Source organism: Tachypleus tridentatus, chromosome 13, assembly GCF_004210375.1.
Source record: "Tachypleus tridentatus isolate NWPU-2018 chromosome 13, ASM421037v1, whole genome shotgun sequence".
NCBI classification, from domain to species: Eukaryota; Metazoa; Arthropoda; class Merostomata; order Xiphosura; family Limulidae; genus Tachypleus; species Tachypleus tridentatus.
In genome coordinates this window covers 75,625,777-75,641,232 of record NC_134837.1, presented here as the reverse complement: position 1 = coordinate 75,641,232, position 15,456 = coordinate 75,625,777, and the positions used below count along the sequence as shown (strand labels likewise).

Below are 15,456 nucleotides of genomic sequence, written 5' to 3'. Positions count from 1 at the left end.
GCCCAGGAGTTGGCGGTGGGTAGCGATTAGTTACCTGCCCTCTAGCCTTTCAGTGTTAAATTAGGAATGGATACCGCGGATGATCCTCATGTAGCTTTGCGCGAAGTTCCAAACAAACCAAACTCAATCTTCCTACAAAACAGCATTGTTCTACAAGCCATCTCAGTCTTCTGTGGGACAATCGTAAGTCTTTGGATTTAATAACGCTAAAATTAGAATATCGATTCTCCTAGGTGGACATAACAGATAGCCTAATGTGGTTTTGTTTTAACAAAACACAAATAAGTCATCTCAGCTGTTGTGATGGAAACGCGCCATTTCAGCGTCACTAGTTTCACTGTTGCAAGAACTTTTACTGCCGAAGTCTGACACTCAAAGCTTTATGATCATCCCTAGAGAAAAGTTTTATTGATGTGGGTAAGTATACACTTTATTTCATTTTTTTACTTTGTTTTTTTAGTGTATGCGAATATCACAGCTTATGTCATGATGTAAGGAGTTAGATCTTTCCTAGATTTTTGAGGTCATATACTCTTAACACTCCTACGAAAAGACGTTTCTAGTCCTGATTTCTCCAAGCCCGTTCCCCTGGCTGTGGTTTCGCTAGATAGTAGATTGGGACAGTGGGAATCTCGTTAATCCATTCATTGATGGATTTAAATGGCAATTTCATTTAAATACAAAATTATTAGCCTAATATTAATAACCTTTCAAGTTGCTCTGGGGCCTATTAGGACCCACTTTTCGTAGGAGTGTTAAGTACATATATAAGGAAAGCAACTTATATATTAATTGAAAAATAAAAAAATAGGGAATTTACAAATACGTAAGTAGGAATTGTGTAAAAGTAAGAAAACAAGGCTGCAGATACTTTCCAAATGTAATTCTAGGTAATATCATGGAGCCAAAATACGAATTTGTAATTTGAATGAATAACGTCTACACTATCTTCAACGTTGTTTCCTTACGGTTTTCACGATCTCTATTTACAAGTTTATAAATTCTCGATTTTATTTTTAATGTTTAGTGGCATTTTTAACGATCAACTATAGGCAAAGGATTGTTTGATATGGTAGTTAACTTTTTACATTGTAACAATAATAAATAAATCTAGTAGTTAGATAATACGGTTTATGATGATTTACTGTACCTATTAACTACTTGATCACATTAGGGCCATCTGCACTAGCCATCCGTACATTAGCAGTATGTGTATGTTTGTTTTTGAATTTCGCGCAAAGCTACTCGAGGGCTAATTTAGCAGTGTAATACTGGAGGGAAGGCAGCTAGTCATCACCATCCCCCGCCAACTCTCGAGCTACTCTTTTACCAACGAATAGTGGGATTGCCTGTCACATAATAACGTCCTCACAACTGAAAGGGTGTGTATGTTTGGTGCAACAGGGATTCGAACCCTCGACCCTCAGATTACGAGTCGAGCGCCCTAACTACCTGGCCATGCCGGGCCATAAAATATAGAAGAAACAAATTTTCGATACTCCTACGACCTTCGTAGCAACGTATTTAGTATTCTGCAAAGGATTTGGGTATAATATACCAAGCTGGTTTTGTTGCAGACTGGCAAGAGAAGAAGAGTAACAAATGGGTCGAGTTTTCCTTGCAAGTCTAACATGCGTGTTATGTATTTTTATACGTGCACAACCTCAGCCGTCAACAGCAAAGATTTTATGTTGTTTGAACTAAATATTTACTGTCTAAGGTTCCATTTGCCCCAACGTTCTATTAGGCTTTTGTGCAATTCTTTGCGATCCTATCATGGACCATCCTTATATAGTTCATGATACAATCCATACCATAAAGGTATCCTCAATTGAAGGGTTATAACGCAATATTTTAATACTTTAAGTTCAAATATGGTGTTTTGAAACTGCAAAGACTGTTTTTAACAATGCTTTGAACACAAGTTTCGTTTTCAGTTTCTTCAAAAATGCTCGATAAGATAAACATGTCTCACGAAGTAGGCGGATCCCAAATTGATTGGTACCTCACGGGGCGCGTGGATAATACATAACCTTTTATTTCTCTCCTACGTAGATCATATCATAGATAAACCCCCTTCCTCACTGAAATTCTAAATATTTCGCTTTAGGTCCCACGGTACGGGGCTCCACCTGTATTCACTTACTGCAGATGCGTAGAAACATATTTACATTAGTTGTTTGTTTTTTTCAGTACAAAAAGACTGCTGTCAGCAGTATAAAGAAAAGAACAAAGCTCCCGTACCACAAAACTATAGTGAACTATCAAACGAATGACTAAATTAAACAATATAAAACATTTATAGGTCTCAGTCATTTCTTAATTCACCCTTTGCCGAGTATGCAACCAGAATATGAATGGAACTTAATTCAAGCAACTCTCAATCTATTCAAACAACCATCCACCTAATGGTGGTGTAGAATGCCTAAATAGGCATTTGTTAAGCCTAAAAAACAATAATCTATATAAATAACAACATATTCACAAAGCCATCAACCTAATACGCAGGTATAAAACGCCTAAGTTGGCATTTGTTAGCCCGAAAAAAATCAATCTATATATTAAAACAACCGTCGTCCTGTGTATACAACCCTCAACTTATTATACATCCTTGTCAAATCATGAAGTCAGAGTAATGCAACCTTAATGTGTACTTTTTTTTAATCTTTATTCGTATTTCATTTATTAAATATCTTATGGGATGAATGAAAAACCCTAAATATTTGTATTGTTCCTAAGCCTAATAGTCAAGGTTAAGTGGACGTTGTTTTGGATAGTCCATTCCCACTTTAGGTGTTTATTTAATAACTCTTACTAAGCATCAAACACCCTACATTTTGTTTTACTTTTAACAGGGCTATATTTGTACCTCCACCTATATGGAGAGGGTTCGACCGCACCCTCTATTACTGTGACGTAACTAGTTACGGTATTTAACGTTTCGAATGATTATAGATTTTACGTGAGCAGACACGCAGTTGTTTAATCTGTATTTCAATTGCTTTCGAATTTAATCTCATAGCACCCATTTCTTTTTACATATTTTCGGGTGGGTGGAAAGGGGTACGCACCAAGAGATCCCCCATTGTGTTAGCATGCTTTTCATGATGATTGTACTTCGCACAATGCGTTGCTTTTTGGTCTCACAAATCACTCCTCCCCCTTCAGAAGAAACTGTTCTCCTCTAACGGTAAAATAGAAAAATTATTTAAATTGTTTCTTGCAAGTCACGCCAGTTTTTTGTTATCAATTAACAACTATTCATAACGATAAATTCTTCGCATTCTTCGAGCTTGTTAAATTATGGTCAAACACCTCACATTTGACATCCAGAATATTATAATCAAGCGTTAGTACTATGTTCTTGAGGTTGACGAGGTTCTCGCGGCTTGCACGTGAATTATTCATACACATACATTCAACTGACGTGAGAATCAAGTTTTGAAGCTTCTTCCTTAATTATTGAACAGCGTAAGTTGATGAGGCTTACAATCAACACGCGGTAAGAAACGAACTTGTAATAAATAGAAAAACACTGCATGAAATTAGTCCAGTTTTCATAACAACGTTAGTGCTCATACTGCCAGTTATGTTGCGTGTAACTTTGCGGCGTTGTAAGCACTGCGTTAATTATAGGGTCGAAGCGCGTAACTGTCATTGTCAGCGCATCCATACTCTTATGAAAAATTAAAAAAAAAATCGACACGTAATGAGAAATTATAATGAAACTTTCATAATTTCAGTGTGAAAGTGTTGGATGAATGCGTAATTCTATCCCTAAAACGTTGATAAAGAAATTAGACATACGAGAAAAAAAGATTACAAGTATTGTACAACATGTATAGCTATATAATACACCACAATAGTGGTTCATAATAAGGATCGCCCATTTCCTTTATTATTATTATTTAATATTGTACTGCCAGCTTATAGAAAAATGACTGCGAGTGTTTAACAAAACTTACAATATTACTAAAAGCATGATTGTGTATTGTTTAGAGTAGTTAAATTTATTTGACCCCTTAGCAAATAACAGCAGCTGTATAACTGTTGATGCCCAATAATTTTAATGTAGTCTGTGGTTTATATGGAACCTCATTATCTAACACAGATGTTTACGTATTTATGTGCGTGTAGGCTGTCATGTACTTTAATGTTTATATGGCAGGCATGACATATGCACCATAGTAATTGTAAATATTAATTTACAACTTTATTTATGCGGTGTATCATTAGTTCATGTATTGGGTTGTTGTACTATCGGGCACGACGCTACTGACACGATAACAGTTGTTTTTTTAATCACTGTATAATCGATTTCGACCATGATATACAACGTCTAGACTGTCTTCCACAACAGAAATATTTAAATCAGAGTTTAAAAGATAATACCAAGGTAAGTTTAAGGCAAATGATCGGTAGTCATGATAATGGCTGATGATGAGCGTCGAATCATAGCCAACGCTACGCTATTGAGGTTTTTCTAGATACTGCAGGTAGAGTAGCAGTCCTTGAAGTATGAGTGGCAAACAGTTTAGGCAGGAGACAGGTAAAAATGGCGATTATAGACAAAAGTGAGGTAGAAATTTTGTGGCTATATATTTTATTTAAATGTATACGAAAGTCTTGATTTCTCCTTTTCAGAATCTTCCGTGAAAAACTATGAATACCTTCTCATTGTCGCTAGAGGGAGCTTTTATTTTGACTCCATTGTGTATGTCAGAACAAGGTTTCAATAAATTACACTTATAATTAACAACTAAGATAAACAAACAGCATGTGACAGAAACATACCCTTCAGTATAAGCCAACCCTAAAACCTTTACAACAAAAGTAACGCATTTTAATACTGCTTTGCTAATTTTCGAATGTTATAACTTAAGGCATACAACAAAGTTTTGGCAACACCCATCACATAGTAGCAATAATACAGGCTAAGCATAGACAAAATATTTATCCTCGATTTCCAGAAACTAACTGACCTCACTGGAAAAATACAGCTGGAATGTTTTACCTCTTCAATTACAAGCAGTGCAAAGCCACCTGTCTCCAGGTGGTACAGTCTACGGACTTACAAATCTAAAACAAGGGGTTCGATTTTCCGTGGTGAACACAACAAATAGCTCAACGTAGCTTTACTCCAGAAGAAAACAAACAAATAACCAGTCATCTAGCTTATTACAATAACAGACAAATACAGGGGAATTGAAGTTTCTTGGTATTAACGTAAAACAAATAAAGATATTGCTAGAACTTGGAAATGTCAGAGTTACTAGAACCAACTACAAAACTAACATATTCAACAACTTCCTTCACTCAAACAGAATTAAGCCTTTCAGTAAATTAGTCCTAGATGTCTCAGCAGCAGATCCGTTAGACATAATCACTAGACACGAGTTTCACTCTTGCTACACTTAAATTCACACACATATACGGAGTGGCCCCAAAGAAGGCATACGGTTGATACATAATAAATGTATTATTACGGCAATTAACATTAAAGTATGCAGTTGATACATAATGATGTATTATTAATGGTGTATAATGACGCATTTAATTAATATTAAAATATGCAGTTGATACACGATTATTTATTCAACGACACTTTACACACGTCATTGAATGATGGGAAAGTTGATCCTGCAGATGTTCAAATTGAAACCCGTCGCTGTTCACACATTTCTAGAGTCTGCCTGCCACACTTCTGCAAACTTTCTGACCAAAGTCTATCTGTCCATCAAATTCTGTAAATAGATCTGCGATGTATTCTTTCATTTCATCGATATTTTGAAATTTCCTACTGTACAAAATTAAAAAACATTCAACTTATGTAACTGTATACGTACTTTGTGGGCCGCTCTGTATCTATGTAAATATAACGGATCTTCACTAAATTTTGTATAGAGGTAGATCTGGTCCATCGGGAGATACACAAAAATTTTCAGTTTTTAGGATGTTCCTTTACTTCTACTTCGCTCCTTGTTAGTGGATCTTCAACAAATTTCGTATGAAGTTTTGTTGGGTCTATGAGGAAATGCACAAAACAATTTCAGTTTTGCAGTTCTTATGGGCTTTCCCCCCCATGCCTTACGACAACCTTTTATTAATCATGTATTACATAACTTCCGTCCAGAGGGCGAATTTTTTGTTTGTTTTGTTGTTTTTTAATTTCGCGCAAAGCTACACGAGGGTTATCTGCGCTAGCCGTCCCAAATTTCGCAATGTAAGACTAGAGGGAAGACAGCTAGTCATCACCACGCACCGCCAACTCTTGGGCTACTTTTTTACCAATAGTTGGATTGACTGCCACATTATAACGCTTCCACGGCTGAAAGGGAGAGCATATATAGTGTGATGGAGATTCGAACCCGCGACCCTCAGATTACGAGTCAAGTGCCTTTACCACCTGGCTATGCCAGGCCTGCAGAGGGCGAGTACTCCAGCTATTATCCTAATACGTATGCACGAGTACAAAAAATAAAAGTAAACAAGGTTTAAAGAAAACCAGAATAGTAAAGGTGTTTCACCCGATTTTCTAACAGAGTAAGCATACACCTGGTTGAATCTATAGAATGAAGTTTTTTTTTCTAAGTCAATCGTTTAATTGTTTAATTTCAAAATAGTAGTTGTTAATTAAATTATAATAATGACTACATCTAACAGATCTTGTGTACTCGTCTCACTTCACTGTTCCCATTGTAATACTCATGACCTGGTTTTCTTTTTTGCTCCATGAGTGTATTGACCTTTTAATTTCTGACCCAATTGTTGGATCTATATGAAATTTGACATACGCACTATAATTTACAATACATGACGCTTTTCTTTAGCAAGTCATAAATATACATTTTCATTTATGTACAAAACATATGTACGGTGTTGTAGTTTGTTTCGGCCTATTTGTTTTTGACAATAATATTCCCACAGGGAAGCCTGCCAACAATACCTCATGCATAACGACTGAAGTTTCAAAAATATAAGTGCAATTCTCAAGGAACTGCATCTGAAGAATACTGTTATAAACTAGTTTTCTGGGACTGTTAATTTAGAAATTTTTTTCTCCCCCATTTGCTGGTAGTAGTAAAAATTGATATCACGTAATAAGAGCACGGCTTAACGTTTGGAATTTTCTTGAAAGTTTGAAGAATTATTTGAACGGTGTATATAACGCGAGTGAGGTTAGAATCGACCAGAATTAATTTGCGAGTCTGTTATATTAGTGGAATGATTACAGAGTTATTAAGTTTGCTTTTAATCAACTATACGTGTCATAAGACATTATGCGATGCCTATCATACGTAGAGATCAATATTGTTAATCTACAGTTTACACTTGTCAATGTAGGTTAAAAATATAATAAGCCCAATATAATATCTTATTACGAGTATAATTAATTACTGTCAAGCTTTGCCAGTTTGTAATAAGGCGTTCACACTATAATAAAGTTTGTTTATTGCTGAAGGTTTATGAATATCGCGTTTGTGTTTCAATGAGTTGTTGAAGATACAAGACAGTGCCTTGAGTACCAGAAAAATGTACAATTAAACCTGGGACTACTGACATCATGCGATAGAACCTGAAGTTATCGTGAAGTGGTACAAGTCCCTGCATTCTTTCCCCCCCCCCTCCTTCACAATAATATAAAAGAACCTACACCATAATAAAAATGTTACAACAAAACCTTTTATATAAACAGCAAAGAAAATATCGAACAATGCAACATCTAACTAAAAAGCTTTGGAAGCTGTGTAAATCAGGTTTTAAAAAGACGTGATGGAATTTTGTTTCATGTTTCCTTATACAACATATTCAATGCTTGTCTGATACACCTGCGTCTTTCAGCACGCTTACGCGTTTTGTCACAATACATTTTTGTAGCAACAAACTTTTAAATTTCGACTACAATTTTTAAACACAACTACAGTGAACTTTAAAGTGAATATCCAGATGACACTAATAATGTAAGTGCCAAACTCTTTTATACGAAAATAAAGTCTCAGCCCTAATATGCGTTGTAGTCCGTTAAGTTGTGATATTCTGCACTTTGTAAAGTAATTTATAGACGAAGGCTAGGGCTTAAATAATTATGCTGTGGAACAAGGATGACAACGAATGTTTACATTGTTACTTGTATCAGGTTCATTAAACACATAGAAGATTTAAATAAGGCTTAATTGAGACTACCAGAGGGCGCTAGTTAAAAGTGGGATTTTTTTATTATTATTATTGTTTTCCAATGCCTGAAGATGTTCCTTAGTCTGAATTGATTTGGCCCAATGCCAGAAATACTTCGCTCGAATTTCTCAGAGATTAGGCCTTGCATAATAAAAAGGTTCGAGCATTGATAACACTTTAGAAGAGTTTCTTAAAACATGTACATAATTATGTATATTACAACTATACTTTGAAGACTTCCATTAATCCACGTTCAACGAGGAGAAAGGTTTACTTATGCCAGTTGTTTGTTTGTTTTTTTAACTATGTATTAATGCATATCTTTATTTCGAGTTATGTAGAAATAATTTCGTGAACCATTATTTTACAGGCAACTCCAATTATCGATAATAAATTTTTAGTTAGTTGATCTAATGAACAGTCAAAATGTTTGACATAAAATTGACATTAAGACTTCGCATATGTGAAACACTAGGCCATATATACATCTCATATACTGTATATCATATAGGCTAACAAAATTGTTGCGGTGATGCATTCGTTATTGTCCCTCTCCTGTTTTTCATCACAAAAACTACATGAAACTTGCCTTAAATATACAATAGACAGAACCAGTTAAATGAATTTTAACAGACAGATACCGAACAACATTTAATAAACAAAACAATAAATGGACTGGTTTGTTTTGTTTGTTTGTTTTGGAATTTCGCACAAAACTACTCGAGGGCTATCTGTGCTAGCCGTCCCTAATTTAGCAGTGTAAGACTAGAGGGAAGGCAGCTAGTCATCACCACCCACCGCCAACTCTTGGGCTACTCTTTTACCAACGAAAAGTGGGATTGACCGTCAAATTATAACGCCCCCACGGCTGGGAGGGCGAGCATGTTTGGCGCGACTCGAGCGCGAACCGGCGACCCTCAGATTACGAAGAGCACGCCTTAACGCGCTAGGCCATGCCAGGCCCGAATGGACTGGAAGGAATAATTTATCTGTTCACATTCAGTAGCTAAATACGTTTTATTTAACGTCGTAATTTAGATGTTAACTAGAAAATGCGCCATGCTAAGATCAAGTTAGTCCTAGAATATTAACGAAATGTAATAAAGTAATTGGTCTAAATATTTAACAAAAAATCAGCTGGTAGAGTGAAGCAAACACGAAGTTAAATGGGAGAGTGTTGTTGCCAGTGTTTTGTTTTCAGTTCTTGATCAGTAAACCGTGATTTTTTTTTTTATATATTAGTCGAAGTTTTTCCATTTGAACATTATTTGAAGGGCTACGTGGACGTACATACCATCTTACAAGTTACAGAATGTACAAGCTTGTAAAGATATTTTAAGAAGGAAATAAACTACACTAATATGTTATCCTATACGTAGATGGACTTATTATTTTCACCAGATGATTTAAACTCTTAAAGGAATCTGCCAAAAAAAGGATCAATGTTACAACATCTGGTGTCAAGAATGGGATTACTTTCGTGAAAATAAAATAAAACTAATTGTTTTTCAATTTTTAATATAAGATCAGGAAGAACAAGACAGAAAATAGGAAGAAAAATATAAATTAGAAGAAAATATAGAAAATTAAAAGGAAACATTGATGACAGAAAAATTAGAAAATGTAAAAGAAATATTATAAAAATACCAGGAAAAACAGCGCAGGAAATTAGGGTGATAACAATTTGAGAGAGATGTTAAAAAGCAAGAAATTCAAATCAAAAATAAATACTATTGAAGATAAGTTCGACGATACTATGGGAGACAAACATGAAAATTACAACAATAAGATTGATGTATAGTACATAGAAGCTGTGATGACAAAACTGAAAAAAACCAAAAGCAAAGTAAAAACATGAACAAAGAAAGTCAGTGATTATTACAATATTAAGGAATTTTTCAGATGAGAGCTATAAAAAAAACTATCAAGTATTAATAACCACCTTGTTCAACAGGTTCAAAGTGTCGCTCCAAGAACCAAGAAGTATCCACATTAAAGTTCAAAAACAGAATAATGAAGAAATTAGAGACCAACTAATAGATGTTCTGGAGGACAATGATATGGAGATCAGGCTGAAGTAAGGTCGGCAAATATCTTTAGAAGCTCTGTAGTTGGCAATGAAACTAGCACCCATTAAGATTGCATATAAATGACCAAGGACAGCATCTCGAAGTTGGAAGACCATCAGATCGAATAATTTTCGAACTTCAACTCCCACTGACGAAAGTACTTGTTTAAGCATTTCGCGCAATGCTATACGAGGGCTATCTGCGCTAGCCATCCCTAATTTAGCAGTGTAAGATTAGAGGGAAGGCAGCTAATCATCACCGCCAACTTTTGAGCTACTCTTTTACCAACAAATAGTAGGATTGACTGTCATTTTATAACGCTTCAACGGCTGAAAGGGCGATCATGTTTGGTGTGACGGGGATTCGAACCCATGACACATAGATTACCAGTCACACGCCCAAACCACATGATATGGAACTGATGAAAATCTACAGGAACTGAAAGGATTAATTACACAAGTGGGTACACCGGATGGAGACACTAAAATACAAAATAATGTTTCAAATATTATACTTGAACAGACATGTTACCAGAAGCTGCAAATAAACTTTGGTGGAAAATAAAAATTCCTTACAAAAATATACCAGAAAGAGGAAATTCTTATCGATGTTAGAAACGTAGCTAACACCAAGGAATCAACAACTGTTAAACAACCGAAGAAACAACGCCTCATAAATGGTTCTTCGAGCCTAACCAAATCAAAGGAACAACAAAGGGCTAATCAGACCTGGGAAACAGGAACTAGTTGAACTTATGTGGCAAAATTCAGCTAGTAACAATCCATCTTTCCCAAATTAAATAAGACGTCCATTGTTAAAGAAACAAAACAAAAACAGTTCAAAGGTCCACGGGCTTATTGATGAAAAGCTTTATGGTATGTTGGACAGCTACATAATTTGGTACTGGAAAGCGGAAAATTGATTCCAGATATGAATTAAATAGGAGGGGTGATGAATAGGCATAAGGCATCATCAAGTGGAAAATTAGAAATTACTCTTATTACAAGATACTTGGAACTGAATTAATGTAAAGAAATAGATGCGAGGTTGTACTAGCTTTAAGCAGTTTCACATACAATAATCTGAAAATGTCTGTGCTTTATATAAAACTTAGTACACAAGTTGTCAAAATTCCCATGACAACAAGAAGAATGGTCATCGTATCACATAGATGTGCAACAATTCTACTAGGAATTGTCAAAAATACATTTATATCTAGTGACTGGGTAATAACAGTACCAAATGCTCTAGTGTGTGTCTTGATTTGTTAATGGTTGGGAGAATAATTGTGGATCTACAGAATTAAGATGTCATCATTATAGCCATGAAAAAAAACAAAACCAAAAGTGGATAGGTTTCAATATGTAAGAATGTACACTGTACAGGTAGTAAGTACTTCCACATCAACAAACATCGGACATAGTTATGTTTTAGGAACGATGTAGGAAGTCTGGTGTCAAGCCTTTACATAAGAAAAGCTTACAACCTTCCTTACAAGAGTGACATGACTACAGCTGTGAAGGTCTTACAACTGATCAGCGCCAGTGCTTACATAACTTGCTCACACAATAAAGACATTTTCTTTAGTGGACTTCATAGCTTAAGTACAAACAAGTAAAATTTGTCACAATAGTGATATTGAAGATGCAGCCCAATATGTCGGTTAGCTAGACGACTTCCATTTGCAAAAACACATTGAGGTTTTTAAAGGAGATAGAAGCTATAAAGGAACAAGGAGTTACAAAGCTGGGTACTAGTCCTTGTGCATCATCCATTGCACCTTTGAAGAAAGGGGACTGATCCAAAGTTCTGCATAGACTACAGGTAGGTTATATGAAATTACAAAGATGGATAGCTACTCGCTGTCAAGATTGGCTCTACTTTGAATGTACACTTGAATCAAAGTGCTTATTAACATTAAGTTTAAGAATGATATTGGTAAATACAAGTCGATAAAGCAAGTAGTAGAGAAGATACTCTTTACCACAGGAAATGGATTGTGTCAATTTTTTGTGTAACCATTTAGAATGTGTAGTGCTTCAACAATATTCCAATGATTAATTAAATGTGTTGCGTTAAACTACTATGGAACGTCGCAGTCATCCATTTAGATGATAAAATCACACATTGGAAAATCTTTGATAATGCTTACAATGGACTAAGTTTCTGGATCAGTTGAAGAAGCTCTCCCCAGTGGCACAGCGGCAAGTCTGCAGACTTATAACGCTAAAAATCAGGTTTCGATACTCGTCGTGGGCACAACACAGATGATTCATGATGTAGCTTTGTGCTTAAATACAAAAACTTGTAAAGAGAACCTTACGGTGAATCCAATTAGTGAGTTTTTCCATCAACAGAAGAACAAGGACTGGATTATACGGGCTAGCTAATTAATTGGCGAGACACAAACAGAGCTAATCAATCAGTGTTTTAACCTTTGTTTCAGTTACTTGGTCGATCAATTGTACAAGTCATTTTTATTCTTTACTTCAGTCAAGGTATTTCTGTTTGAAATTCATTTGTAAAGTTTCTTAGACCAACAAGTTACAAAGTGGACAAAGCTGAATTATTTACACCAAATAATTTAAAAGAACCTGAAAACAAGAAACAACGTTCCAATAAGTTTAACAAAAATAAAATAAGCTATAATAGTAACACTGCTTAAAACAAAGTAATACTAAGTAAATAGACATCTTTTCTTACTTTAGTGTAATTTAGAAGTATGACAGAATTTTCTGAAGCATAGAAAAATTCAAGTGAATCAAAACTTGTGTCAAAATGGAAAACAGTGAAGTAGAGAAGTGTATAAAAAGAATGACGTTGTAACAAATGTGCTTATCTAGACCTACAATTTGCAGCGCCGTTATTGCATTTCTTCAATGGCAGCGAAAAAACAATATAAAAAAACAGGCTTAACAACACGAAAGTATTTGAAAAGACGTGCGCGAAGACCATAAACAGAAATATTTTCATGGCCTTATCATATCTTATGAATTAAAATATTTTTCAGTAACTGTAACTGAGATAACAGATAAACCGGGATAAAACGTTCAGATATCCACTTAGGTTCAACAACGTATACCACCGACTGACCAAGATCGCTATAATATTTGTACAGTTATAATATATACTCCGAGACAGATTTGCTCCAGTTGAAATTTCAAAGTGTTATTACACAGTCTGTTTTATTTTCTACAAGCTATGTTTTCACAACTTAAAAAGTTATTTATATAGTTCTCTTTTACTACTTCCTAAATAAGTTTTCACCAGTTGAAATTTGAAGGTGTTATATTCGTCTTTTTTGTTCATAACCAGCTAAGTTTTCACAACTTAAAATTAAGTTATACGTAATCTTTTCTATTTTTACGAAGCTAAGCATTCTCCAGTTGAAATTTCCATAAATCATTAGTTGTACTGAATCACTTTGTTAAATTTGTTCAATTTACTTTGTTACAGTAAATCCCAATAAGTCTTAGAAAAATAGTTGTAGCTCAGGGTTAATGTAAATTTAACTAAACTTTTAAGTCGACCAATATGCTTAAAAAAAAATGCTATTATCATTAGTACAGAACAAAATCATTTTAGACCAATAGAACATCAACATTGTAGCCAACTGTGTGATATTTGGCGAAATCTTTTGCATCAAAGTAAAACATCAACGAAATACTGAAACGTTACAGCCAATGTGAATTCATGCTCAAACCTTATTTGTAGCATAAAAATTATTGCACTTAACGTTGCTTAGCGACCATTCATATGTGCGAACTTACACTTATCCTTCATTGAGTAATAGAAAATGTGAAGATATGCCATTGGTATTCGTTAAATCGTGAACAATGAGGCATTTTTCACATTGTTATGAGCTACAAGTTTAATGTTGTAATTTTATTGTTGACACAGAGAAGGCATGACGTTACCAGCAAGCAAGTTGTTACAGTCGGACTAAATGTCAAATTTTCGTACATTCGAGGATAGACTACAAACATAAGCTGGCTAATGAATATTTTGAATTGTTTTGTTTTTGAATTTCGCACAAAGCTACTCGAGGGCTATCTGTGCTAGTCGTCCCTAATTTTGCAGTGCAAGACTAGAGGGAAGGCAGCTAGTCATCACCACCCACCGCCAACTCTTGGGCTACTCTTCTACCAACGAATAGTGGGATTGACCGTCACATTATAACGCCCCCACGGCTGGGAGGGCGAGCATGTTTGGCGCGACTCGGGCGCGAACCCGCGACCCTCAGATTACGAAGCGCACGCCTTAACGCGCTAGGCCATGCCAGGCCTTTTTGAAACAAAATTATGAAGTAATTAGATCTGTGTTAGCTATAATGTTTGTTTTTTGTTTTTGTTGGTTTTTTTTATTTCGCGCAAAGCTACACAAGGGCTATCTACGCTAGTCGTCCCTAATTTTGCAGTGCAAGACTAGAGGGAAGGCAGCTAGTCATCACCACCCACCGCCAACTCTTGGGCTACATTTTCACCAACAAATAGTGGAACTGACTGTAACATTATATCGCTCCAATGGCTGAAAGGGCAAGCATGTTTGTTGTGACGGGAATTCGAACCTGCGACCCTCAGATTATGAGTCGAGTGCCTTAACCACCTGGTCATGCCGGGCCTGTTAGCTATAATGCACTTTGTACAAGTTGAATCTTTACGCTAGTTACTATTACTGTCAATTATAAACGTGACCTAAAGCTTATCACAGTGTTCAAATGTCCCTCACTGTGGCACAGTGGAGTGTTTGCGGATTTGCAACGCTACAAACCGGGTTTCGATACCCATAGTGAGCAGAGCAAAGACAGCCCAATTGTGTAGCTTTACGTCGAACTTCAAACAATTTATAATCACAGCGTTAAAACTTGTAAAAACGTTAGAGGAGAGATAAGCTAATTGTTATCCTTACGTGGACTGGACGTTGAATTAATTTCGTAGATAATTGTTACGAACCCGTCACCAAAAAAAACAACGTTACATCAATACCGTTATATAATCGCGACAAAATTAGACACGAATTTTATATCACTGAATTTCAATTATCAGGAAGTAAAATAAAATACGCCTTTAAATACGTTTTACCGGTATTAGCGTGTCCGTTAGAGAAGTTCTTATTTGAACAATTTAAACGAATAAAACCCGGAATTTTCATTTGTCGACTTTGTCGGTTGATCAGATTTTTTTAACGTTATACTGTAATTCACAGCTCACGG

General features: G+C 35.5%; 1 protein-coding gene across 2 annotated transcripts in view; it reads right to left on the bottom strand.

The window, feature by feature from the left end:
- Positions 1-15,456, bottom strand: part of LOC143237197 (uncharacterized) — a 234,949-nt gene that overhangs the window by 163,367 nt on the left and 56,126 nt on the right. The window lies entirely within an intron of this gene.